Consider the following 26996-nt stretch of genomic DNA (forward strand, 5'->3'; position numbering starts at 1 on the left):
TATTTTCCAGCCAAGATACAGATAAATATGATTAGTAATTTGAAAGCTTAAAACGGTTGGTAGGGTGATTTTAACCAATCATCAAGCTTTTACTCTCCCCAGGATGATACAGGGGTAGAAAAGTCGTTTCGGATCCATGATTTGTTCATCTTTATGAACGTGAGTCTGTCTACATTATCAGTGGAGAGCCGCGTGCGCTTATCTGTCAGCACACCACCAGCAGCGCTGAACACACGTTCAGACAGAACGCTGGCTGCGGGGCATGACAAGATCTCCAAGGCGTAAGTGGCTAGCTCCGGCCATTTATCCAGATTGGAAGCCCAAAAAGAGCAAGGGTCCAGTGACACAGTCATGGCTTCAATGTTTACTTGGAGATACTCCTGTACCATCGTCTCTAGGAGTTGACTATGTGTCAGACTTCTTGTCTCCTGTGGCCTTGCAAAGGATGGGCTAAAAAAGTGGTGAAACGATTCCGCAAAATTGATGTTACCAGCAGATACTGTGGTTCTGTTACGGTTTGAGTGCTGAACACTTGACTGTCCCACGGTTGGCAAGTTGGAACTGTGAGATTCACTACGTGCACCACTGGTATTTTGTGGAAAAGCACATGTAAGATTCTGCAACAGTCTCTGCTGATACTCCTGCATGCGTGCATCCCTTTCTATGGCAGGAATAATTTCTGCAAATTTACTTTTGTACCGGGGATCTAACAGTGTGGCAACCCAGTAGTCAGGATTATTTCTAATTCTCACAATTCGAGGGTCATGTTGCAGGTAGTGCAGCAAGAAGGCACTCATGTGTGTTGCGCATCCAGGAGCACCAAGTCCCTGTTGTGTTGGTGGCGAGGTAACAATCATGCTTCCTTCCTCTGTCCTCTCTCCCCAACCTCGCACAACAGAAATGTGATCAAGGTCTCCCTCATCTGATGAGTCTTCCATCAGTTCGTCCTCCACTTCTTCCTGGGCTCCTGCACCTTCCTCACTAGTTTGGCTGCTTCCATGCGCCCTGGTAAAACCATCTCCCCCACCCTCACATGCCTGCCGCCTTGGTGCTGCCGACCGTCTGGACCTTGCAGATGTTAGCCCTTCCGCATACAACTCCTCCTCCTCTACTTCCTCCACCTCCTCTTGTGCCACCACCTGACTCCGAATTCTGTTTAACATGTGCTCCAGCATGTAAATCACCGGAATAGTCATGCTGATAATGGCATCGTCAGCACTAAACATCTTCGTCGCCATTTCAAAACTGTGCAGAAGGGTGCATAGGTCCCTGATCTGAGACCACTCCTCCAGCGTGATTTGCCCCACCTCTGGATCTCGTTGGCCCAGGCTATACGTCAGAACGTATTGCACCAGGGCTTGTCGGTGCTGCCACAGTCGCTGCAACATGTGCAGAGTTGAATTCCACCGGGTAGGCACATCGCATTTTAGCCGGTGAAGTGGCAGGCCCAACGACTTCTGTAGAGATGTAAGTCGCTGAGCTGCGGGATGCGAACGGCGAAAGTGAGCACACAGCGACCGTGCCCTCTGCAGAAGGCCATCTAGTCTGGGATAGTGGGCTAAAAATTGCTGGACAACCAGGTTCAACACGTGAGCCATACAAGGCACGTGTGTGACATTGCCCCGGCGAAGGGCCGCACCCAGGTTTGCAGCATTGTCGCACATGGCCTTCCCTGGTTTCAGGTCCAGTGGAGACAACCATTCATGAAATTGGTTCTCCAGAGCTGACCACAACTCCTCAGCTGTGTGACTCACATTTCCCAGACATTTCAATGTAAAAACCGCCTGCTGACGTTGAGCCCTACTGCCAGCATAGTAAGGAGGTGTGCAGGATCCCTTCTGCGCAGTTAGAAAGCTTGTGGCATGACCAGACAGGCTTTGGGTGCAGGTGGAAGACCGAGAGGAGGTTGAGGAGGCAGAAGCAGTGGAGGAACTTTGACATAAAGAGGATTGACGCACAACTCGTGGGGACGGCAAGACTTGGACAGCAGCCCCTTGTCCTGCTGTCACCATAGTTACCCAGTGCCCAGTCAGCGACATGTAACGCCCCTGTCCATGCCTACTCGTCCAAGTGTCTGTGGTGAAATGCACCCTGTCACACACAGAGTTTCTCAAAGAAGCGGTGATGTTGTGTGCGACATGCTGGTGGAGCGCAGCACACCTTTCTTTGAGAAGTAGTGCCGACTGGGCATCTGGTACTGGGGCACTGCGGCGGACATAAGGTCTCGAAAATCCTCTGTGTCCACCAGGCAGAAAGGCAGCATTTCTGTAGCCAAGAGCTTGCAGATGGTGAAATTCAACCTCTTAGCTTTCTCATGGCTAGGAGGAAATGGTCTTTTACTTGTCCACATCTGAGGGACCGAGGGCTGGCTATTGTGCTTAGACGGGGTTGATAAGGGTGTCCCTGGCAAACTGCCGGTCTGTGAGGAAGATGCAGGCGGACATGTTAGGTTGCCTTGATCCAAAGGTGGTGCTATCGATGTCGGACAGCGCTCAACACCAGCTGGTGTTACCACATCCAAAGAAAATGATGACCTGCCAATCACGCTGGCTGTTGCGGGTAAAGAGGTGGCAGGTCTGCGCCCCAAAACAGGTGTGACTGCTGTCCCCCCAGTCACAGAGGATGAAGAGGCCGCGGATGCACAAAATATGGCAGACGGCGGTTGGCCCGGCCGGCTAGGCCGCATTGTAGCACACTGAGCTTCCCACTGCAACTTATGCTTCATGTCCATGTGCCGGTTCATGCATGAAGTACTCAAACTATGTATTTTTTGGCCTCTACTTAGCTTTTGCTGACAAATGTTACAGATAACACGAGTTGGGTCATCTTTATCGATCTGAAAAAATGCCCAGGCTATGCAAGGCTTAGCACCCATGCGACCTGAAGAGCCACCACGACTTGTGGTGAGAGGCAGAGTTGTGTTTGAGGATGCAGTTGTTGACGTGCTTCCAGTACTACGTCTCTGTCCAGGAAGGCGCAACCTCACCTCGTCGTCACTAGCATCTTCCTCCACCTCCTCTGCTGACCTCATCTCTTGGCTGACTGTGGGTTGACAGTAAGTGGGATCTCCAACCTCATCATCATCACCCTGTGCGTTATCACACCCGTCGTCCTCAGAGCCAACCTGTTCCTGCCCTGACAAAAAACTAAAGTTGTCGCTCCAATCAGGTATTTGAGTCTTATCATCGTCTTCCTCATTGTCTCCACCAACAGGAGTTACAGTTTGGGAATGAGGGTCTACATTATGGTCAGAACCTTCTGCGTCTGGTCCTGGATCCGACTCATAAAGATTCTGGGCATTAGTGCAGATCATTTCCTCGTCTGGATTCACAGAAGCGCTGGAGTCGACCTCTGATTCCCAGGCTATAGTATGAGTAAACAGCTCTGCAGACTCAACCATCTGTTCTACCTCATACTCAGACGGGCAGCTGGAGATTTGGGAGCTGTGAGGAAGCAAGTGCGATTGGGGTGACACCTTTGAGGACTGGAGTATTTGTGATGTTGAAGTTGATGTGGAGGAGAGCCCACTTAAAGGAGCACTTGATATCCGTTGAAGCACCTGCTGTTTTTGTGCCTCATCTGGAATTTGTAGCGATTGGCGTGGCCGTAAGAAAGGGATCTTATCACATTGTTCGCTAAAAGAAGTAGACATTTTAGTTTGGCTGGAAGATGGTCTTTCTTCTGCAGATGTTACTGTTGCTTTAACACCTACCCCACGGACACAACCTTTTTTCCCCTTCCCAACACGCCTATTCCCCTTTCCACCAGCAGCAGGCCTTTTTCCACTCATTTTGGTGGTTAACTAATTAACAACTCTGGAGTTGTTTGCACAAAAAAACAATGGATGGGAACCGAGCAGAGCTGAGTGGCCAAACTGTGGTATTAGGCCAAAACTATTGGCTGGGTTAGATGCAGAAAAAAATTATATTCAATTTGCAACCTGATGGAGGTCAGTATAGATGGACTAATAGAGAAAGTCCCACACACTGCTAGAAGGCCAAATATTTTTTCAGAGCTAGATGCAGAAAAAAATATATTCAGTTTGCAACCTGATGGAGGTCTGTATAGATGGATTAATACAACAAGTCCCACACACAGCTAGAAGCCCAATATTTTTTCAGAGGTAGATGCAGAAAAAAATATATTCAGTTTGCAACCTGATGGAGGTCTGTATAGATGGATTAATAGAACACGTTCCACACACAGCTAGAAGCCCAATATTTTTTCAGAGGTAGATGCAGAAAAAAATATATTCAGTTTGCAACCTGATGGAGGTCAGTATAGATGGACTAATACAACAAGTCCCACACACAGCTAGAAGCCCAATATTTTTTCAGAGGTAGATGCAGAAAAAAATATATTCAGTTTGCAACTTGATGGAGGTCTGTATAGATGGACTAATACAACAAGTCCCACACACAGCTAGAAGCCCAATATTTTTTCAGAGGTAGATGCAGAAAAAAATATATTCAGTTTGCAACCTGATGGAGGTCAGTATAGATGGACTAATACAACAAGTCCCACACACAGCTAGAAGCCCAATATTTTTTCAGAGGTAGATGCAGAAAAAAATGTATTCAGTTTGCAACCTGATGGAGGTCTGTATAGATGGATTAATAGAACAAGTCCCACACACAGCTAGAAGCCCAATATTTTTTCAGAGGTAGATGCAGAAAAAAATATATTCAGTTTGCAACCTGATGGAGGTCAGTATAGATGGACTAATACAACAAGTCCCACACACAGCTAGAAGCCCAATATTTTTTCAGAGGTAGATGCAGAAAAAAATATATTCAGTTTGCAACCTGATGGAGGTCTGTATAGATGGATTAATAGAACAAGTCCCACACACAGCTAGAAGCCCAATATTTTTTCAGAGGTAGATGCAGAAAAAAATATATTCAGTTTGCAACCTGATGGAGGTCTGTATAGATGGATTAATAGAACAAGTCCCACACACAGCTAGAAGCCCAATATTTTTTCAGAGGTAGATGAAGAAAAAAATATATGCAGTTTGCAACCTGATGGAGGTCAGTATGGATGGACGAATACAACAAGTTCCACACACAGCTAGAAGCCCAATATTTTTTCAGAGCTAGATGCAGAAAAAACTTATATTCAATTTGCAACCTGATGGAGGTCAGTATAGATGGACTAATAGAATGATGCTATGCCCAAAAGATTTTACTTCACTAGGTGCAGTAAAAAAATTGGTATTCTATACACAGGTGGTATATCTTGCAACACAGATAGGCTACTCCACTGACTAACACACTCTGCAATAGGCCAAAAAGGATTAGCTTTGCTAGATTCAGCCAAATGCTGTGAAAAAAACTTGCACAGCACTGGCACAGACCTGCCTGGCAAAAACTGATAGGAACTGATGTAACCTAGTCCTGAAAAGGACTCCAATTACAATTAGTCTTTACTCCCACAATCTATCTATTTAAGAGCACAGACCTGCCTGATAAAAGTCGTAGGAAATGCTGTAACCTAGTCCGTAAAAGGACTGCAATCACAACTATTCCCTACTCCCAAGCTATCTGTAGATTTGTGCAAAAATTGGCTTGAAATTAACAAGGTATAGCGCACACAGCAACAGTGGTGCCGTCTAACATGCAGCTGCAGCAGTGAGAAAATGGTGGCGACGGGGAAAATGGCTTGTTCTTACAGGGCAAGGACATGTGACATACACTGCCAATGACACATGCCCTTGCTTGTGTGAAAAAAAGCACTTCGCTCCGTGTGTGCGCTGCTGATAGGCTGATAGATTGCACCTCCCCACTGTAAATGCGGGAAAGAGGAAAAAAAATGGAGATCTTCATTGTTCCTGCAGAGATCCATCCCCTGCCCCTCCCCCCACCCCGCTGTACACTCAAACTGCGTATTAACATTAATTTTCATCATTACTGAGAAAAAATCCAGTTATGATTTTGGTGCACGAACAGTTATCGAACATAACCTCGAACTGCCGAATTTTTCTCAAATTGTTCGTGTTCGCCGAACGGCTCGAACACCGCCCAAAACAGCTCGAATTTGAGATTGGCGAACAGTTCGAGTAGAACAACGCTCATCTCTAGTTTTCAGGGAGAGCTGTAGGTTATTTTTTAACCTGCGCCCTCGATCATCAGTGGAGGAGTTCCAGAGGGTGGGAATAATCACATCCCTACTACGAGTGGGTCCTCAGACTTGGGCATTTTCCTTGTCCCCGCAAGCACCAGAATGGTTTTTTGTTGACACCTTCTTTGACAGTTTAGGACTGATATATGACGAACCCGACAGGATTCAGGTCGCTGAGGCTAAGATCATGAACCTGGCACAAGGGGTTCACACAGCTGAGGACTACATTACTGAGTTCCGGCAGTGCTCCACTGCAGTTCTGTGGAACAATGCAACTCTCAGGTGCCAGGTCCACAAAGGCCTTTCCAAAACCCTTAAGGACGCCCTAGTCCTTCATGATGCCCCTTCTACTCTGGCAGAGGCCATGACCCAGGCCATATGAATGGACCGTAGAATCCGTGAGAGACGCGATGAACACCAGGCTGCCTGTTATATTTCCCCATAGAAGGTCCATTTACCGGAGGTGGAGCCATTGTAGGTTAGAGTTGCCTGTCTTTGTGTTATGGAGAAAAAACGTAGACAAGATCTCGGTCTCGGTCTGTACTGTGGTCTCTCTGGACATTTTCTCAAGAATTGCCCAACTCTTTACAGGCTAGCATACTGTCAGGCGAACGTCTGAGCCTGGGTGACGGCCAAGGAGGTCACTCAGACTTCCAGGTACCTTTTTCTTCCTCTGCTAAAGTACTGATAAATACTGTGTTGTCCTTCGAGAACCAGGTGTTATCAACATTGGCGTTCATTGACTGTGGATCTGCTGCTAACTTTATTGATTCAGGACTCTTTCTGAAGTTAGGGTTAGGGACAGTTAGTTTAGAAAGACTGATGCAAATCTTCGCCCTTGACAATACACCATTATCCCGGAATTTGGTCAAGAAGGTAACGGTGGATTTCATGCTCCAAGTAGGAGCTCTCCACTCTGAATCCATCTCGTGATTTGTGTTGGATAATTTGCCTGCTGGGCTGTTACTGGGGCTTCCATAGTTGCAGATTCACAATCCTGTTATTGATTGGTGTCAGAGGGAGATTGTTAAATGGAGCTCCAATTGTTGTAATAAATGTCTAAAAACTGTACAAATATGCTCCGCTAGTCTGAAGGGTCTGCTGGCGTACGTGAAGGACTTCGGAGATGTGTTCTCAGAAAAGGAGGCAGAGATGCTACCTCCCCATCGTCCTTATGATTGTGCTATTGAGCTTATTCCTTATGCCATACTGCCTAAAGCTCGCCTTTACAATTTGTCTGGGCCTGAACGTGGTGCCATGAAAGAATATGTTAACGAAAGTTTAAGGGAGGGTCATATCCATCCTTTCTCCTCTCCGGTAGCTGCCGGATTTTTCTTCGTAAAAAAGAAAAGATGGGGGTCTCCATCCTTTCCTAGATTTCCGAGAACTAAACAAAATCACAGTTAAAAACATTTACCAACTTCCACTCATCCTGACCTATATAATCAGCTTCTGGGGGCCAGGGTGTTCTCTAAACTTGATCTTAGAGGGGTTTACAATCTGATATGCATCCGGGAGGGTGATGAGTGGAAAATGGCGTTTTTAACATCCGAGGGTCTGTTTGAAAACCTTGTCATGCCATTTGGGTTATCCAATTCATCTGCTGTGTTTCAAAATTTTATGAATGATATTTTCTCTGATTGCATTGGAAGATATGTTGTGATTTACCTGGATGATATTCTAATTTTCTCTCCACACTTGGATTCTCACCAAGAACATGTCCGGGTTGTGTTACAAAGATTAAGGGAGAACTCCTTGTTTGCTAAATTAGAGAAATGTGTTTTTTCTGTTCAGAAAATTTCATTCTTTGGGTTCGTCTTGTCAGCAGAAGGGTTTGAGATGGACCCTGGGAAGGTACAGCCCATAATTGACTGGGTTCAGCCTTGTGATCTTAAGGTTTTGCAACTTTTTCTGGGATTCGCCAACTATTATAAGAAATTTATCAAAGGTTTTTCTCAGACTGCTAAACCTCTTACTGACCTTACATATAAGGGGGCAAATCTCAAGGTGTGGTCGCCGAGTGCTATCAGGGCTTTCAAAAAATTAAAAGAGTGTTTCATGTCTGCTCCCATTGTGATCCAACCTGATCTCCAAGAACCATTCATTGTAGAGGTGGATGCTTCGGAGGTCGGAATAGGAGGCGTGTTTTTTTCTCAGAGGCCCAAAACTCTGACTAACTTGCGTCCATGTCTGTTTTTGTCTAAAAAATTTTCGCTGGCGGAAAGAAATTATGACGTTGGGAATCGTGAATTTCTTGCTGTAAAATTAGCCTTTGAGGAATGGAGGCATTTTTTGGAGGAAGCTCTTCATCCAGTTACTGTGGTCACTGATCACAAGAACCTAGCTTACATTGAATAAGCTAAAAGGCTAATTTCTAGACAGGCCAGATGGTCCTTGTTTTTCTCAAGGTTTAATTTTTCAATTACATTCAAGCCGGGGTATAAGAATGTGAAAGCTGACGCACTATCTCGCAGTCTTGACTCAGTTTCTCCTCCAGAACCTCCATCCTCCATTATTCCTGAGGGTATTGTGGCTTCTATGGTAACCTCAGAATTGGAGAAGATCCGTAAAACCCAGTCGTTGACTCCTCTTGCTACAACTGGATCTAAATTATTTGTGCCTGTGTACCTAAGATTGCATGTGTTACAGGAATTTCATGATTCCGTCTTGAGTGGCCATCCTTGGGTTACTGCTACATGCAAAGCCATTGCTAGACTTTTTGGTGGCCATCTATGCATAATGATATCAAAGATTTTGTATCTGTTTGTGAAGATTGCACACGCGCCAAAGTCATTTATAGCCGGCCGGCTGGGGAATTGGCTCCTTTGCCAATTCCAGAAAGACCATGTACTCATTTGTCCTTGGATTTCATCATGGATTTGGCTCTGTCTGGTGGGAAAACTGCTATCTGGGTGGTAGTTGACTGATTCAGAAAACAAGCTCATTTTGTTCCTTTGTCAGGATTACCTAATGCGATACACTCTCCACGTTGTTTATTTCTTATATCGTAAGGTTACATGGAATCCCTCTTAACATTGTATCAGATAGGGGAGTACAATTTGTCTCTAAACTCTGGAGAGCTTTTTGTAGTAAACTTGGAATTGACTTGTCATTTTCATCTGTTTACCACCCTGAGACCAACGGTCAGACTGAGAGGACAAATCAATCTTTGGAACAAATTTTAAGGTGCTTTGTGGCGGCTCAGCAGGTCTTCGTTTTTACCTCTCACTGAGTTTGCATTTAACAGTCAAGTGAATCAGTCTACTGGAACCTCACCATTTTTCTGTAATTATGGTTTTCATCCCCATTTTGGTGAATTTTCTAGGATTAGTTCAGAATGTCCTGGGGTTGAAGTTGCCGTACAAAGACTTGGAGATGTCTGGAAGGAGGTTCAAAAGAATATTGGGACTGCTAAGATTCACCAAAAGTGGAAGGCTGATAGAAGATGTTCAGTGGGTCCTGTTTTTAAGATTGGGGATAAGGTTTGGTTGTCATCCAGGAACAATAAACTTAAAGTGCGATCGGCAAAGTTGGGTCCAAAGTTTATTGGTCCATATGAGATCCTAGAGGTGGTCAATCCCTTCGCCATCCCTTCGCATGCCTATAGTCTTCCATAAATCCCTATTAAAGGAGTTTGTCCCTTCGGTATTTTCTCCCTCATCCCCGCCTCCTCCAGTTTCAGTCGACAGTGGCTTAGAGTATGAGGTTCAGAGGGTTGTGGATTCTTGCAGGGTCCATAATTCCCTTCAATACCTCATCCACTGGAGGGGATACAGACCAGAGGAAAAATCCTGGGTCCCTGCTCGAGATGTGAAGACTAGTGATGAGCGAGTATGTTCTGTTAACCCTTTCGCCGAGTATGATCGGGCGAGCACTGAGTTGTTAAAGCTGCTCGGTGTTATGTTTGAATCACTCCCGTATGCATGATTTGCGACTGTTTGACAGTTTTAATACATGTGAGGAATGTCTGTTTCTTATACATTCCTCACATGTATTAAAACTGTCAAACAGTCGCAAATGTTATGATCGGCAACATGTACTGATCCCCGAATTTCTTTCATTTTAGTTTTTTTGGGCTGGACTTACTGTTATGATCTGCAACATGTCCTAAGGAAAGATGGGGGAAAGCTGTCCCTACAGTAAGACTAAGCTGAATCCCTACGATGTAGCGGGCTGCCTGTTCCAAGTGAACAGACCCGCCTTAGTCCTCGGCTAGTCTGAATGAAGACCTATAGAATTAAGGGACGGGTCCCTAAAAGAACTAAGGACTGGGACAAAAATGGGACACCTCCTAAACAGAGAAGTTGTTGCAGAACACAAAAAGACAAACTGACAAAAATGTACTAGAGGTCCCAGAGGACCAAGAGAACTTGACAGAGAAAGGCGCCGAAGCACCAGGCTAGAGAAACAGTCAGACACTGAAGTCCAGCACAGCCAAAAGGGAGGAGCTGGAATATAAAGGCAGATGGTCACATGACCGCAAAACACAAGATGGAAAAAACAAACAGGAGGGTTCTAACAGTACCCCCTCTTTTATGAGGATCCTCCAGATCCTCCAGCCCAGGCCTATCAGGAAACCTCCTGTGGAAAGCTTTAACAAGCCTAGGAGCAGAGACATCATCTGTCCTTACCCAGGAGTTGTCTTCCGGACCGAAGATACGAGAAATTTCATATTCGCCGTCTTCCACAACAGAAGGAACTGTGAGAGTGGCGTCCCTATCAGATTCATCAGCCTTTTTCAACAAGGAAACATGAAACACAGGATTAATCTTCCTGAAAGTAGGGACATCCAACCTAGCAGCAGACGGGTTAACAACCTGAAGCACTTTAAATGGACCCAGAAACTTAGGACCCAGTTTTTTAGAGGGAATCCTCAACCGCAGGTTCTTCGAGGACAACCAAACCATGTCACCCACAGTAAACAAAACCTCCTTATGTTTCCTGTCAAAATACTTCTTGGACTTCTTGTTAGCCTCTTGAAGGTTGCAACTTACATTAGTCCAAACTAAAAATTCTCCTTCTCTGGCACCGCTGACCCCAATTTGGAGAATGTACCAAAAGACGGATGTCTCCCAGTACAACAAAAAAAAGTAGAACACCCAGCAGAGGAGGATGTATGATTGTTAAGAGCATATTCTGCGAGAGGCAGAAACTCAGACCACACCTCTTGATTGTCTGGCACAAAACAACGCAAAAACTGTTCAACATCCTGGTTCTTTCTTTCAGTCTGTCCATTAGACTCAGGATGATAACCAGACGAAAATGACAAATGGACTCCCAACCTGTCACAAAAAGCACACCAAAAGCGAGCCACAAACTGAGGTCCTCTATCAGAAACAATATCCGTGGGAACGCCATGGAGCTTGACAATCTCCTTAACAAACGCCTTAGCGAGTGTCTTGGCACAGGGCAACTTAATGAATGGAACCAAATGACACATCTTACTAAAATGGTCCACGACCACCCAGATGACAGTAAAACCATCGGACACAGGAAGATCAGTAATAAAATCCATTGTGAGACGCATCCAAGGCGCACTAGGAACCTCCAGAGGGCAAAGCAACCCCACAGCAGGAGTATGTGAAGCCTTTGACCTAGCACACTCAGTACACTAACGCACCCACTTGATGAGTTCCTTCTACCATCCAGGTCACCAAAAACTGCGACTGATAAGTCTCTTAGTCTCCGAAATTCCAGGATGATCTGCCAACCGAGACTCATGACACTCCACAAACAAATCTCTCCTAAAGGCTCTAGGCACGAAAAACCTCCCATGGGGAGTGTTAGATGGAGCATCATCTTGAGCTTTCAGAATCCCATTCTCCAAAACGGAGTCCAATGCCGCCACCATAACTCCTTTCTGTAAAATGCTCTCCTCCTTCTCGGCACCGACCGTAGGAGAGAAGCTGCGAGATAAAGCATCGGCTTTAACATTCTTAGTACCAGGGATATAGGTAACAGAAAAATGAAACCGAGAAAAAAAAAGTGCCCACCTAGCTTTACGGGCATTCAAGCACTTGGCAGCATCCAGATAGATCAAATTCTTATGATCTGTGAAAACTTGAATAGGAAATCTAGTGACTCGCCCAGGGGGATGGGGACGACTCAGTACCCGGGCCTATGCCTGGCCTTGGGGATGTCGCGGTGGTCGCCTCCCGGGCCCGTACCCTGGGGTCAGCTTTCAAAAGGGGATTATCTGTTAACTCTATGAAAGTTTATGACGCCACCTGTGGTTTCTGGTGAGAATCACCAGCGCTGCGGCAGTCCACTGAGGCCGGTGATAAGGCAGCTCGATGGTATAGCTCCCCACTGGTGGAGCTAGGCCTCAGGGCAGCATACGGAGAGGGGGATGCAGGACAGGCGAGACCCAGCTGGGTCGGAGCAAGAACGGGGACGGACACGGTAGTCACTTCAGTACCTTTTACTGGTGGTAGTTCAGGCACATCCCGGAGCACTGTAGGGTGAAGGATGCGTATCAGGATCCTCCCCAATGAGCGGGTGTAGGGCCTCCTGTTTCTTGCCTCTGCGTAGTAAGTTTCTGACCTGCCTGAAGCTAGGCCTAACTTTATCTCTGTCCTGCACTGGCTGACCTTGTGGTAGGGCCTTCTCTTGGAGTGCACGCTCCCAGCTTACGGGGCCTATGTATCTCCCGGCTCTGTTACGTATCAGCTCTCTGGTGAACCTGGGACCTATAGTTCTCCAGGGATTCCAGTTATGCCTTACTTGGTCGTAGAGATCCCGGTAAGCTCGGACCCGGTGTCCGGTATATGTTTCGGGGTGAGCTGGGTAAGCTCCTCTGCCCCCACTGCTACTCACTTTCCACTCGCCTTCGGCCACGCTTGGGACCTCACTAGGCTACTCACACTAACGGCAGCTTGCCGCTCTTCACTGCTCTTACAGGCGTCGGCACACCTTGGGCTCACTTACTTGAGCTCCTGAGTCTAGACTGGGCTTCAGGACCGCTGGAGGCCTAGCTTGCCTACACAGCAAACCACGTGCTTCTCCGCACACACAGCTTTTCACTCTCTGTGCACTCCAGACTCTCTAACTGCCTTGCTCCACCTTCCCTATTTATATCCCTAACGGGCTCCCACTGCTGGTCTGAGGTGGAAGGTGGAGATGTGTGAATGTTTATGGGGGCCTCTTGTGGAGGATTCCATTAATGCAAACTTCTAGGATCTGTGGTACCAAGCGCAACTGGGCACCACACTAGCGCCTTCCAAAAAATGACTCCAATGTTCAAACACAAGTTTAATAGCCAGCAACTCCCGATTTCCAACATCATAATTCAGTTCGGTTTCCGAAAATTTTTTCGAAAAGCAAGCACAAGGATGTACTCCACCCTTGTTCTCCTGAGACAAAACTGCTCCGACCCCCACCGATGAAGCATTGACCTCGACCAAAAAAGGCTTGGTCTCATCAGGCTGCATAAGGATAGGGGCAGAACTGAACCTCTTTTTGAGATACTTAAACGCTTCAATGGCCTCAGTAGTCCACTGGGCCACATTTGCACCTTTCCTGGTGAGATCGGTTAGAGGTTTAACAATTACAGAAAAATTCTTAATGAATTTCCTGTAATAATTGGCAAAACCCAAAAATCTCTGTATAGATTTCAAACCAATAGGCCTAGGCCATTCCTGCACAGCCTGAACCTTCACAGGGTCCATCTCAAAGCCCTCGCTGGAGACAATGTAGCCCAAAAAAGTAATTTTCTGCACAGCGAACTCACAATTCTCCAGCTTAGCAAAGAGTGAATTATCACTCAATAACTGCAAAACTTCACGCACACTCTGCCAATGGGACTCTAGATTTGGTGAGTAAATCAAAATGTCATCCAAATACACAACCACATTCTTATCAATCAAAGATCTCAGGATGTCATTAATAAGGTTCTGAAAAAATGCAGGTGCATTGGTAAGACCAAAAGGAAAAGGCATCACCAGTTTCTCAAAATGACCTACCGGAGTGTTAAAGGCAGTTTTCCATTCATCACCCTCCTTCACTCGTAACAAATTGTATACCCCCCGGAGATCAATTTTGGAGAACCACTTGGCCCCCACTAACTGGTTAAACAAGTCAGGAATTAACGGCAATGGGTAGGAATTGCGTACGGTAATCTTATTAATATCACGAAAATCCAGACATGGATGTAAACCGCCGTCCTTTTTTTAACAAAGAAAAATCCAACTGCCACCGGCGACTTAGAAGGTCTAATGTGACCAGCAGCCAGGCTAGTCTGTATGTACTCCTCCAAGGCCTTTCTTTCGGGGATAGTCAGATTAAACAAGCGACTCTTGGGAAGAGTAGCTCCCGGAACAAACTCAATGGCGCAATTATAATCTCTATGAGGAGGTAAAACTTGCGACTCCTCCTCCGAAAAAAACATCCAAAAATATTGAATAGGTATCGGTAATTCCCATTTTTCCACAGCCACAATGCGACCATTACAACATTTATCATAGCACTTCGGACTCCAAGACTTAATCACATTAGTAGACCAGTCCAATAAAGGATTGTGCAGTTTTAACCAAGGCAATCCTAGAACAACTGGAGAGGGTAAATTATCTAAAACAACCAAGTCCAAAATTTCTTGGTGAACTCCATTGATAGTGAGGGGAAATGCAGCAGTCTTGTGAGTAATATATTTCAAAGGAGTGTTATCAATTGCAATCACAGAAATAGGTGATGACAAAGGTTTGGATTTCAATTTAAGGTTTTCCAAAAACCCTTTATCAATCACATTAAGTGTTGAACCACAATCCACAAATACCTGAAATTCAATCAAATCTCCCTGCAGAGTAGTACTCCCAGAAAGAAATACTCCTGCAGAGCGTAAACAAGCTATACGGGCGTAACTGACCTTTTTTTTTTTTCTTTACTTAAACGACACTCACAATGCTTAATCAAATGGTCAGCTTTACCACAATAAAGACACAATCCCTCAGTAAACCTCCGGTCTCTTTCCTGAGAGCAGAGTGACATCGCCCCAACCTCCATCGGTACTCCACCGTCAGAGCAGATTTTCTGGTTACTAGGACCTGACATTACAGGCGTCTTTACCTCATTGAGCCTGCACCTCAATCTCCTGTCTATACGAACAGCTAACTGCATAGCATCCTGCAGAGTCTCAGGTGCAGGGAATGCAATTAGCAAATCCTTAACCCTTTCACTCAGACCAGCAAGAAATAAACATCTCAGCGCAGGATCATTCCACTTAACTTCTGAGGCCCATCTCCTGAAGTGTGTGCAATAATTTTCAACATCATCTGAACCCTGATTCAAACGCCTGAGTTCTGATTCGGCAGATGAGATTCGATTAGGATCGTCATATAATAGCCCCATAGCAGAAAAAAATTCTTCAACAGACCTTAAACAAGGATCATTAGGCTGGAGAGAAAAGGCCCACCTCTGTGGTTCATTGCGCAAAAGTGATATAATAAAACCAATGCGCTGTGATTCATTCCCAGAGGACCTTGGTCTTAAATGAAAATATAACAAATAAGCATTTTTAAAGGAAAAAAAATCTTGCTGTTTACCATAAAAAACATCAGGCAGTCCTACCTTGGGTTCGACAAAATGCGCTCCAGAACAGCTACTCACGTGTTGCTGAAGCTCGGCCACCTCCAGAGACAATCCCTGCAGGCATTGAGCCAAATCCTGGACGGAAACCATACTGATCCCCGAATTTCTTTCCTTTTAGTTTTTTGGGCTGGACTTACTGTTATGATCTGCAACATGTACTAAGGAAAGATAGGGGAAAGTTGTCCCTACAGTAAGACTAAGCTGAATCCCTACGATGTAGCAGGCTGCCTGTTCCTAGTGAACAGACCCGCCTTAGTCCTCGGTTAGTCTGAATGAAGACCTATAGAATTAAGGGAGGGGTCCCTAAAAGAACTAAGGACTGGGACAAAAATGGGACACCTCCTAAACAGAGAAGTTGTTGCAGAACACAAAAAGACAAACTGACAAAAATGTACTAGAGGTCCCAGAGGACCAAGCGAACTTGACAGAGAATGGCACCGAAGCACCAGGCTAGAGAAACAGTCAAACACTGAAGTCCAGCACAGCCACAAGGGAGGAGCTGGAATATAAAGGCAGATGGTCACGTGACCGCAAAACACAAGATGGAAAAAACAAACAGGAGGGTTCTAACAGCAAATCATGCACACGGGAGTGATTCAAACATAACACCGAGCAGCTGTAACTACTCGGTGCTCGCCCGAGCATACTCGGCGAAAGGGTTAACAGAACATACTCGCTCATCAGTAGTGAAGACCGATCGGTTAGTTAGAGTCTTGCATCTAAAGTTTCCTGGGAAGCCTGGGAGTCCGGCGGTCCCCCTTAGAAGAGAGGGTACTGTCATGGTTCCACCGCTCAGTGTGTCTGGGATGCAGTTACTGGCAGCTCACCCATCCAATCTGGTGCGGGGGAGGGCTGGAGCTTTCAGTACTGTGACTGACAGCTCAACGATCCAATCTGGTACAGGGGGTGCTGAAGCTGCCAGTGTCTTGATTGACAGCTTGGCTGTCGAATCTGGGTTTGGGAGGCGCTGGCAATTTCCCCGTGTTTATTATTCCAGGTGACTGTCAGGCTACTAAACTGGGCTGTTTCTCCCAGACCTCAGCCAGACGTACATTCAGGTGGTGTGAGGTTTGTTTCTCTGTGCCTTGCGTTCTGTGTTCTGATCCTCTGCTGCCTGACCCTTTCGGCTGTGACCTGACTTACGCCTCTGTCTTTTCCCTTATCTATGTGTTCTCATGGTATTGACCCCGGAACGTCTGACTATCTGCCTCACAGTTGCTCCGTGAGTTATTGACTAGCGTCACAGACAAGAGTCAAAATGGAATGGGTACAGCACTGGGTAAAAGTATCTCCTAAACCCTAAGGTGCCCCATTGATGCAGTGATTAATACCAGTGAGTTTTAGGGTCTGAAAGCTCAGGAGCAAAAGCCATAAGACATATATTGCTCCCTTCAAATAATGTTCATATGTAACACAGCTCTTCCGCAAGACATTTTTTATAACATGGCAGGTTTACAGACAAATGCTCAGCTCTATGTATGATAACATGACTTTAAAATAAATCAGTCTCCAAATAATGGTCAGATACTGGTTCTACACAGTGAAATGTTCGTACAGTATATGGCCACGTGCACATGTTGAGTGTTTGGTGAGTTTTTACCTCAGTATTTGTAAGCCAAAACCAGAAGTGGGTAAAAAATGCAGAAGCATTGCACTTGTTTCTGACTATTCCACTCCTGATTTTGGCTTACAAATACTGAGGTAAAAAAACAAATACTCAAGGTGTGCATGTGGCTTTATAGAGTTACATGCAGTTACTCGCAGATGATATCTTCTCTGATAGTAGTGGTTGACTTTCCGTTTTCTTTAACCCCTTTACCCCCGAGGGTGGATTGCACATTAATGACCAGGCCAATTTTTTCAATTCTGACCACTGTCACTTTATGAAGTAATTACTCTGGAACGCTTCAACGGATTCCCCTGATTCTGAGAATGTTTTTTCATGACATATTGTACTTCATGATAGTGGTAAAATTTCTTCAATATCACTTGCATTTATTTGTGAAAAAAATGGAAATTTGGCGAAAATTGTGAAAATTTAGCAATTTTCAAAATTTGAATTTTTATGCCCTTAAATCAAAGATATGTCACACAAAATAGTTAATAAATAACATTTCCCACATGTCTACTTTATATCAGCACAATTTTGGAACCCAATTTTTTTTATTAGGGAGCTATAAGGGTTAAAAGTTGACCAGCGATTTCTCATTTTTCCAACAAAATTTACAAAACCATTTTTTTTAGGGACCACATCACATTTGAAGTCACTTTGAAGGGTCTTTATGACAGAAAATGCCCAAAAGTGACACCATTCTAAAAACTGCACCCCTAAAGGTGCTCAAAACCACATTCAAGAAGTTTATTAACCCTTCACATGCTTCACACCAATTAATTTAACATGAAATGAAAAATTAACATTTAACTTTTTTTCACAAAAATTTTATTTTAGACTCCAATTTTTTAATTTTCACAAGGATGCCAGGAGACCGCAAAAGTTGTTGTGCAATTTCTACTGAGTACGCCGATATCTCATATGTGGGGGAAAGCCATTGTTTGGGCGCACAGCAGGGCTCGGAAGGGAAGGAGCGCCAATTGATGTTTTCAATGTAAAACTCGCTGGAATTGACAGCGGACCCCATGTTGTCTTTGGAGAGCCCCTGGTGTGCCTAAACAGTAGAAACCCCCCACAAGTGACCCCACTTTGGAAACTAGACCCCTTAAGGAACTTATTTAGATGTGTGGTGAGCACTTTGAACCCCCAAATATTTTGTAAAAGTTTATGACGTAGAGCTAAAATATTTTTTTTCCACAAAAACTATCCTTTAGCTGCAATATTTTTATTTTCACAAGGGTACTAGGAGAAATTGGACTCGAAAAGTTGTTGTGCAATTTCTACTGAGTACGCCGATACCTCATATGTGGGGTAAGCCATTGTTTGAGCGCACGGCGGGCTCGGAAGGGAAGGAGCGCCAATTAACGTTTTCAATGTAAAACTCGCTGGAATTGACAGCGGACCCCATGTCGCGTTTGGAGAGCCCCTGATGTGCCTAAATAGTGGAAACCCCCCACAAGTGACCCCATTTTGGAAACTAGACCCCTTAAGGAACTTATTTAGATGTGTGGTGAGCACTTTTAACCCCCAAGTGTTTTGCAAAAGTTTATGACGTAGAGCCAAATCATTTTTTTTCCACAAAATCGATCTTTTAGCCGCAATATTTTTATTTTCACGAGGGTACTAGGAGAAATTGGACTCCAAATGTTGTTGTGAAATTTCTACTGAGTACGCCGATACCTCATATGTGGGGGAAAACCATTGTTTGGGCGCACGGCAGGGCTCGGAAGGGAAGGAGCGCCATTTGATGTTTTCAATGCCAAACTCGCTGATATTGACAGCGGAACCCATGTCGCGTTTGGAGAGCCCCTGATGTGCCTAATCAGTGGAAACCCTCCACAAGTGACCCCATTTTGGAAACTAGACCCCTTAAGGAACTTATTTAGATGTGTGGTGAACACTTTGAACCCCCAGGTGCCTCACAGAAAATTATAATGTTGACTTGTGAAAATAAAAAAAAAACATTTTTTCCACAAAAATGTTAAAAAAAAAAAATTCACAAGGGTGGACCTCAAAATCTGTTGTCCAGTTTCCTCTGAATATGCTGATACCCCATGTGTTGGAGAAAACTATTGTTTGGGCGCATGTCAGGGCTCGGAAGGGAAGGAGTGACGCTTTGGAATGCAGACTTTAATGGAATTGTCTGTGGGCGTCATGTCACGTTCTCAGAGCCCCTGATGTGCCTAAACAGTGGAAATGCCCAACAAGTGCCCCCTTTTTGGAAGTGGTAGCTGATTTTTGAATTTTATAATGTAGTGTCGTACGTCAGTTGTGTAGGGCAACCTGACGAACACTACACAACTGACGTATGACAACCTGACGAATACTACGTCAGTTGTGTAGTGTTCATCAGGTTGTCATACGTCAGAAATTTATTTAGTAGTGCATGGAAGTATGGTACTTTTTGAAGCATTCTTTCATGCACAGGCCAGATTTGTCGGGGCAGGCGTCATATTGATAAATGGTGTCCTTGCATATTCCCCTTTTATAACACACTCTGCACCTCTTTTGTGACTTACATTTTTTTGCGACTTGAGGGATCTGCCCCGGGAAATTCTGGCCTGGTACAATTCTCGGTCCTTCAGTTCCGGAAATACTGGGGCCCGCTTCGTCACTGCTGCCAAATTTCAGGGCCTTGATAACTGTCTCCTGGAAGTGAAGGTACGACGCAGAAGTCTGGCCTGCACATTGTGACAGAAGGAAAGCGTTCTGCATTGCCATCTGTACAAGGTGCACCGCCAACTTCTTATACCATACCTTGGCCTTTTTCAAAGCACTGTACGGCTGGAGGACTTGATCAGAGAGATCAACTCCCCCCATGTACTTGTTGTACCCCACTACACAGTCTGGTTTCCCGACTTGTGTAGTGAAACCTCGTACAGTGCTGAGGGTGCTGCCATCACCATGTATGGTGGTCAAGAGAAGGACATCCCTCTTGTCCTTGTACTTGACCACCAGCAGGTGGTCACTACATTGGGCTCTGCTCTCACCCCTTCTGAGCATCTGCCCAATTAGCATCTTTGGGAGGCCTCTCCGATTTTTGTGGACAGTACCGCAGGCTGTGGTACGTCGCGCAGAGAGGGACTTGAAGAGAGGGACACTGGTATAAAAGTTATCCACGTACAGGTGATATCCTTTATCCAGCAGTGGGTGCACCAAGTCCAACACAATTTTCCCACTCACTCCCAGAACAGGGGGGCATTCAGGGGGTTCAATCCCGGAGTCCTTCCCTTCATAAACTCTAAACTTGTGAGTGTACCCTGAGGTACTCTCACAAAGTTTATACAGCTTGATTCCGTACCTGGCCCTCTTATTGGGCAGGTACTGCCAGAATCCAAGCTGCCCCTTAAAATGAACTAGAGACTCATCCACGCAGATGTCCCTTTGGGGCACATACACTTCAGCAAACTTGTTGTTAAAGTGTTCGATGACCGGCCGAACTTTGAAAAGATGATCAAAGTTCGGGTCATCTCGTGCAGGACACCTTGCATTATCATTGTAATGCAAGAACTTGTGGATGGCCTCAAAACGTGTCTGGGTCATGACCATTTGGAACACTGGAGTGTTATACAAAATGTCAACACTCCAGTATTGCCGAACTTCTGGCTTCTTCACGATCCCCATATGAAGGACCAGGCCCCAAAACTTCATCATTTCTACTGCATCTACAGGAGACCAGTTAGAAAATGATGAACAGGGGTTTTGTTCAAAAAACTGATGAGCATACAAATTCGTTTGGCCCACCATGAGGTTTATAAAATCCTCAGAGAAAAAGACTTTGAAAAAGTCTATTTTTGTGAGGCCGGTGGTTTCAAACTTGATTCCTGATTCCACCACGAAATCAGGAATCAGTGGCTCATAGTTTTCGGGAGGCGAGGTCCATATGGCGTCAGTAGTGGGGGGTGCTGGTTCGTCTTCTCTCCTGGGACGACTGCGGGGCGGTCCAGCAGCACCTAAGGAGGAAGAAGAGGAGGTGGAAGAGGAGGAGGAAGAAGAGGATGATGAGGAGTCAGAAAAATAAAGAAATGTGGGATCCTCGCCCTCACTGTCAGTGTCGGAGGCAAGAAGAGCGTATGCCTCATCCACTGAATAGCGAGTTTTGGATGAGTGGGACATTTTTTTTGTTGTTATTTATGTAGTGTGTGTGTGTCAGTACTTTATTTAGAGTGTGTATGTGTCAGTGTGCTTGGTGTGAACTTTTTTTCTGAAAAAAAGGGAAAAAGGGACTAGTGTATGTGGTGCAAACAGCGAGCACGAGTGTGGATCGGTGAACTATGTCACTGATCAACGCTCGGCAGCTGCTGGATGTGAGCACGGATGTGTGGTAAGTGGGAAGAGGGGAATTGGGGTGGATGAGGGGAGATCAGAGATGACTTACCAAAGTCTTCTCTGTTCTTCTTCCAGCAGCAGGCTCTGGAGCAGGATCAGCAGCAGGACCGGCGCAGAAGACCCAGGAGCAGGAGACCGTGCCCGGAGCAGGAGACCGTGCCTGGAGCAGGAGTCGGCGCCCGCAGCAGGAGACCATGCCCAGAGCAGGAGTCGGCGCCCGGAGCAGGAGACCGTGCCCGGAGCAGGAGACGGCGCCCGAAGCAGGAGACGGTTCCCGGAGCGGGAGAAGGTCCCCGGAGCAGGAGACAGTCCCCGGAGCGGGAGAAGGTCCCTAGAGCAAGAGACGGTCCCCGGAGCAGGAGACGGCGCCCGGAGCAGGAACTGGAGCCTGGAGCAGGAACTGGAGCCTAAAGCAGGAAACCGGGACCGAAGCTGGAGCTGAAGACCAGAACCAAGAGAATTAACAAAAAAAATCCTGAAAAGCAGCGAGCATGGAAGTTCATCAGTGACGTAGTCACTGGTCAGCGCTCGGCCGCTGCAGGATGCACGAAAAAAGAAAATGGTCGGAAAGGGGGTAAAAAGAGGGGGCAGGGGAAAGGGGGGGATTAGGGTGGATGAGGGGAGAACAGAGATGGACTTAACGTGCCCCCTGGGCTGTGGGGTACCCGGTGCCGGGCCGGTAGATGCCGGGGGATGTCACAGTGGCGGTGACCCGGTCCGTGACCCAGGGTGGTCAATCAATAAAGGGGAATTTTTATAGGGGATTATATACAAAGTTCGTGACGCCACCTGTGGTATGCGGCTAAGGGAGTCGCCGCTGCGGAGCAGGTCCTCTGGAGCTGATGTTACTGCAGCAGGGATGGCGTGGCTCTCCACAGGTAGAGCTTAGCTCCATGGCAGTGTAGATGTAATAGGTTGTGCTGAGCGTTGTAGTGCAGGGTTTCATGGTGCAGCAATAATCACAGAGACAATGAAGTGTAGTCCTCAGGGTCATTACTCACGGTTGTTGCAGTCCAAATTACAGGTACCACAGTAACGTCCCTCGTCGTGCTGTGCTTACTCAGGGAGGGGTTCAGTCCACCCTCAGATATCTCCGGAGTACTTAGCAGGACCCCCTTCTGTGTCCTCTCTCTGGCCGTCTCCCTGCACCTCATACTTAGTGTCCCAATCCGGTACCTGCGGGCCTTGTCGGGCGACGTTTGTTCCGTCCCCTGGGTCCTCTATAGCTTTCTTCTTGGTGAGACTGATATGGACTGTTGGCTGAAGGACTTGCAATACTGCAGCCTCCGGTTTCTAGTTGAGTCATAAAGTCCTCTGCTAGTTGAGGGACCGGTCCCCTTTGTGTGGCCTGACCTCTACACCTCCTGGTAGATTCAGGCGTACCGGTGGCTTCCAGCACTGCCCGTACCCCTGGGGTCCCTTCTTCCGTTCCTGGAGCCCTTTCTGCTCCTCTCCCTCTTTCTTCAGTTCTGGGCCTATCCTCAGGCCCTCTGCCTGAGCAGAGCTCCTGCAGAGCCCTGCTCCACTCCTCTCACTGTAGACTGTTCTCTCTCTCTCCTCAGACTGATTGGCTTGTCTTTCTAAGATGGCTTCCCTATTTATACCTTCTTCTCATTTTCTCCCCTAAGCTACTTTCTCCACCCACACCCACTACATAGTTCCTACCCCCCAGCTAGGGACCCGGGACTGTGCTCTCCCTTAGGAGCAATCTTGCCCTACCCCCACTGTGGGTATGTGTTGGATGCAGGTGTTAGGGTCCTGAGCTGTACTCCTTCCTTACCTAAGAGTGAGATACTACACCTCTGGTTGAGATGCAGTACCTCTGTTGCGACCGAACCCTCAGGGGCGCCAGAGACTTACCAAAGTCTTCTCTGTTCTTCAGCAGGATCAGCAGCAGGATCAGCAGCAGGCTCTGGAGCAGGAACCACAGCAGGTCAGGAGCAGGAGACCCAGGACGCTGGAGCAGAAGATCCAGGAGACCACAGCTGCAGCAGCAGCAGCAACTGCAGCAGGTGAGAAGACTGTCTTGTGGTGTCACAGAAGATTCTGTGGCACTACAAGGCCCAGCGACAGACAGATCAGATGTGACCACTCTGTAGAAATCCTCACCAAGTGTGAGGGTCTGCAGGGCGGTCACATGTGGGGGTGATAGGGTGGTGACAGGTGGAGGTCACCACCCAGTCACCTCCCGTACAGGTAATCTGATTGAAGCAATCGATGATGACATTGATTGCTCCAATCAGAGTACCTGTATTCAGGTGACCAGGCGGTCACAGGGAGGTGTCACCTCTCTGTGCCCCCCTGTGGTGCATGCTGTGCCCCAGCCATCTGATTGGTGCAATCAATGTCACTAATCAGACATGGCTGGGGCAGAGCACGCACCACAGGGGGTCACAGGGAGGTGACACCGCCCGGTCACCTGTATTCAGGTACTCTGATTGGAGCAATCGATGTCATCATCGATCGCTCCAATCAGAACAGCCTGGGGGCTTTCATCACATTGCAGAGGGTCATGGGGCGGTGACAGGCAGGTCACAAGCCGGTCACTGCCCCATGACCTCCCTGTCACTGCGCGGTCCCGCTATGATTGGTGCAATCCATGTGATCGGCGATCGCACCGATCATAGCATTTTAGGGTCAGGGCTGGGGTCTCCTAGCAACAGGCTAGGATCGGTGCTCTTAGGAGCACCGATCCTAGGCTGCACATCACTGTTTCCGGCAATCTGATTGCCGGAAACAGTGAGAATGCTGTGATTGGCTGTTCAAAATTGAACAGCCAATCACAGCGATCGTGGGTGCGGGGGGGCTGCGACACCCCCCGGGATGCCGGCGCCATCTACCCTGAGGTGAGATGGTGCTGGAAATGTGATGCGATCACCGCGACTTTAGTCGCGGGACCGCATTAAAGACCAAGACCTAATAGTACGTCATTGGTCCAATCGGCCCAGGTCACCAAGACGTACTATTAGGTCATACGTCAGAAAGGGGTTAATATACTTTTATCAGCCAAGACTTGTCTCTGCACATAAACTCCATATCCTGCTGGTAAACCCAATTACCCTCTGCGTGCCCTCCACAAATTATTAATGTCCCTGTTGTACTCCACAGCGAGTGGGATATGGCCTTTCTTTCTGAAACAGCTAGGTTGTTTTCACTGAATTTGTTGCTAACTGGTGGAATGTTTTGACTGAAGGGGTAACATCAACTCAGGTCAGAACTAGAGTTAGGAACAATGACAGAAGATGTACCAGAGATGTAGTCTGAGGATATTCAGGGTTAAAATAGGGTGGTCAGGCAGAATCTAGAAAGACATCCAATGGGTTAAATATATAAGGGTTAAAGGATTATATTTAATGGATAAAGGGAACAAAGCCAGGTTACAACAATGAGTCAATCCAATAAAAGTGCAGCATGAATAGAAAATAATACAATTCAAAAATTAAAAAGTGGAAGGGGTAACTATGAGAATTTAAATATGGCACCATATTTCTCCATTGGCCGCCACACCTATACTTTCATTGTTCCATTAGTTTGTCCAGGACTTTTATTAATTTATTAAATATAAACAGCACTCATGCTACCAGCTAGTGGAGAGAACACTGTAAAGTAGCTGATTGCTTGTTGTGTTGTGCGCCTCCTGACAGTGAATTTTGCCTGCAAAATAGTTGGAACAGGTAAGTTTGTAGCTGGAAACCACATGTTGTCCTCTCAATCATTCAGAATAAAACGTATGTACACCATAAAGTACACATTTGATATGTTGTTTGGCATAGTTTATCCAATTATTTTTACTGTATATTGCTACTGCTATGTTTTATGTAAACTGTAAGTTTTTCATCCTCTTTAATTTACAATATATTTTGGGCAAAGTAGAGATTTCCCTGGTAAATCATAGAACGGATACACAACCTTCTTACTTGGGTCTAAGCATGTAAAGTTTAACATAACCCTTTTGATATTGTGATCCAAACGAGATGCCCGAAACTTCTAACACAGATTCCAGCCAAAACAGAATATGTAATTGATGATATTGTGTTAGCATGGTGCATGGAGTCAAGGGACATCCGAACATGACATCAGTGGGAGTGCCAAGAGATCCGGATAGAGCAATCTGCATTAGGAAAATAAGATACTGTAAGTAATGAAAGCACAGGGGCGGAACTACCGCCCGTGCAGCCGGTTCATTGAACGGGGGCCCCGAGGGAGAGGGGGCCCCTCCAGCCTCAAGCAGGGCCGCCATCAGGGCATGTCTGCCCTGACTCCAGTATGGGGCCCAGCCGGTAGGGGCCCCCCTCTTGTGCGTCTCTCTCCTCATGGGGCCCCCGGCCCCATGCTAAGCGCCGGGTCCGGGACATCTCAGCGCTGCGCTGCGCTGCTGCGGCAGCGCCTTCATGATTCCCCTGACTTCCGGTCATGTGACGGCGCCGTCACATGGCCGGAAGTCAGGAGAACCTGGTGTCAGCGATTTGGACGAGCGCCAGGATTCTGCAGGGATCGCATGGGGGTAAGTATAACAAGTTTTGTTTTTTTCAAAATACAATTTACTAGGAGTGGGGGGAATGGGAGATGCACATGTGTGTGTGTGTGTGGGGGGGAGATAAGAGATGCACATGGGGTGGGGGGGAGATAAGAGATGCACATGGGGGGAGATGATAAAAGATGCACATGGGGTGGGGGGGATGAGAGTGGTGCACATGGGGTGGGGGGGATGAGAGAGGTGCACATGGGGTGGGGGGGATGAGAGAGGTGCACATGTGGGGGGAGGGGGATGAGAGAGGTGCACATGTGGGGGGAGGGGGGTGAGAGGTGCACATGGGGGAGGGGGATAAGAGATGCACATGGGGGGGATGAGAGAGGTGCACATGTGGGGGAGGGGGATGAGAGATGTGCACATGTGGGGGGGATGAGAGAGGTGCACATGGAGGGAGTGGTGAGAGCTGCACATGTGGGGGGATGAGAGATGCACATGGGGGGAGGGGGATGAGAGAGGGGCACATGTGGGGGAGGGGGATGAGAGATGTGCACATGTGGGGGGGTGAGAGAGGTGCACATGGGGGGGATGAGAGAGGGGCACATGGGGGGGTGAGAGAGGTGCACATGGGGGGGTGGTGAGAGCTGCACATGGGGGGGATGAGAGAGGGGCACATGTGGGGGGGTGAGAGAGGGGCACATGTGGGGGAGGGGGATGAGAGATGTGCACATGGGGGGGTGGTGAGAGCTGCTCATGGGGGGGTGAGAGCTGCACATGGGGGAATTGGGAGAAAATGAGCTGCACATGGGGGAATTAGGAGTAGGGGGATAATGAGCTGCACATAATGAATGTGGGGTGGGGGAGAGTAAATGATAAATGACG

This window comes from Phyllobates terribilis, unplaced genomic scaffold (genome assembly GCF_046119375.1).
Source record: "Phyllobates terribilis strain yellow unplaced genomic scaffold, ASM4611937v1 Scaffold_1__5_contigs__length_1240528914, whole genome shotgun sequence".
NCBI lineage: Eukaryota > Metazoa > Chordata > Amphibia > Anura > Dendrobatidae > Phyllobates > Phyllobates terribilis.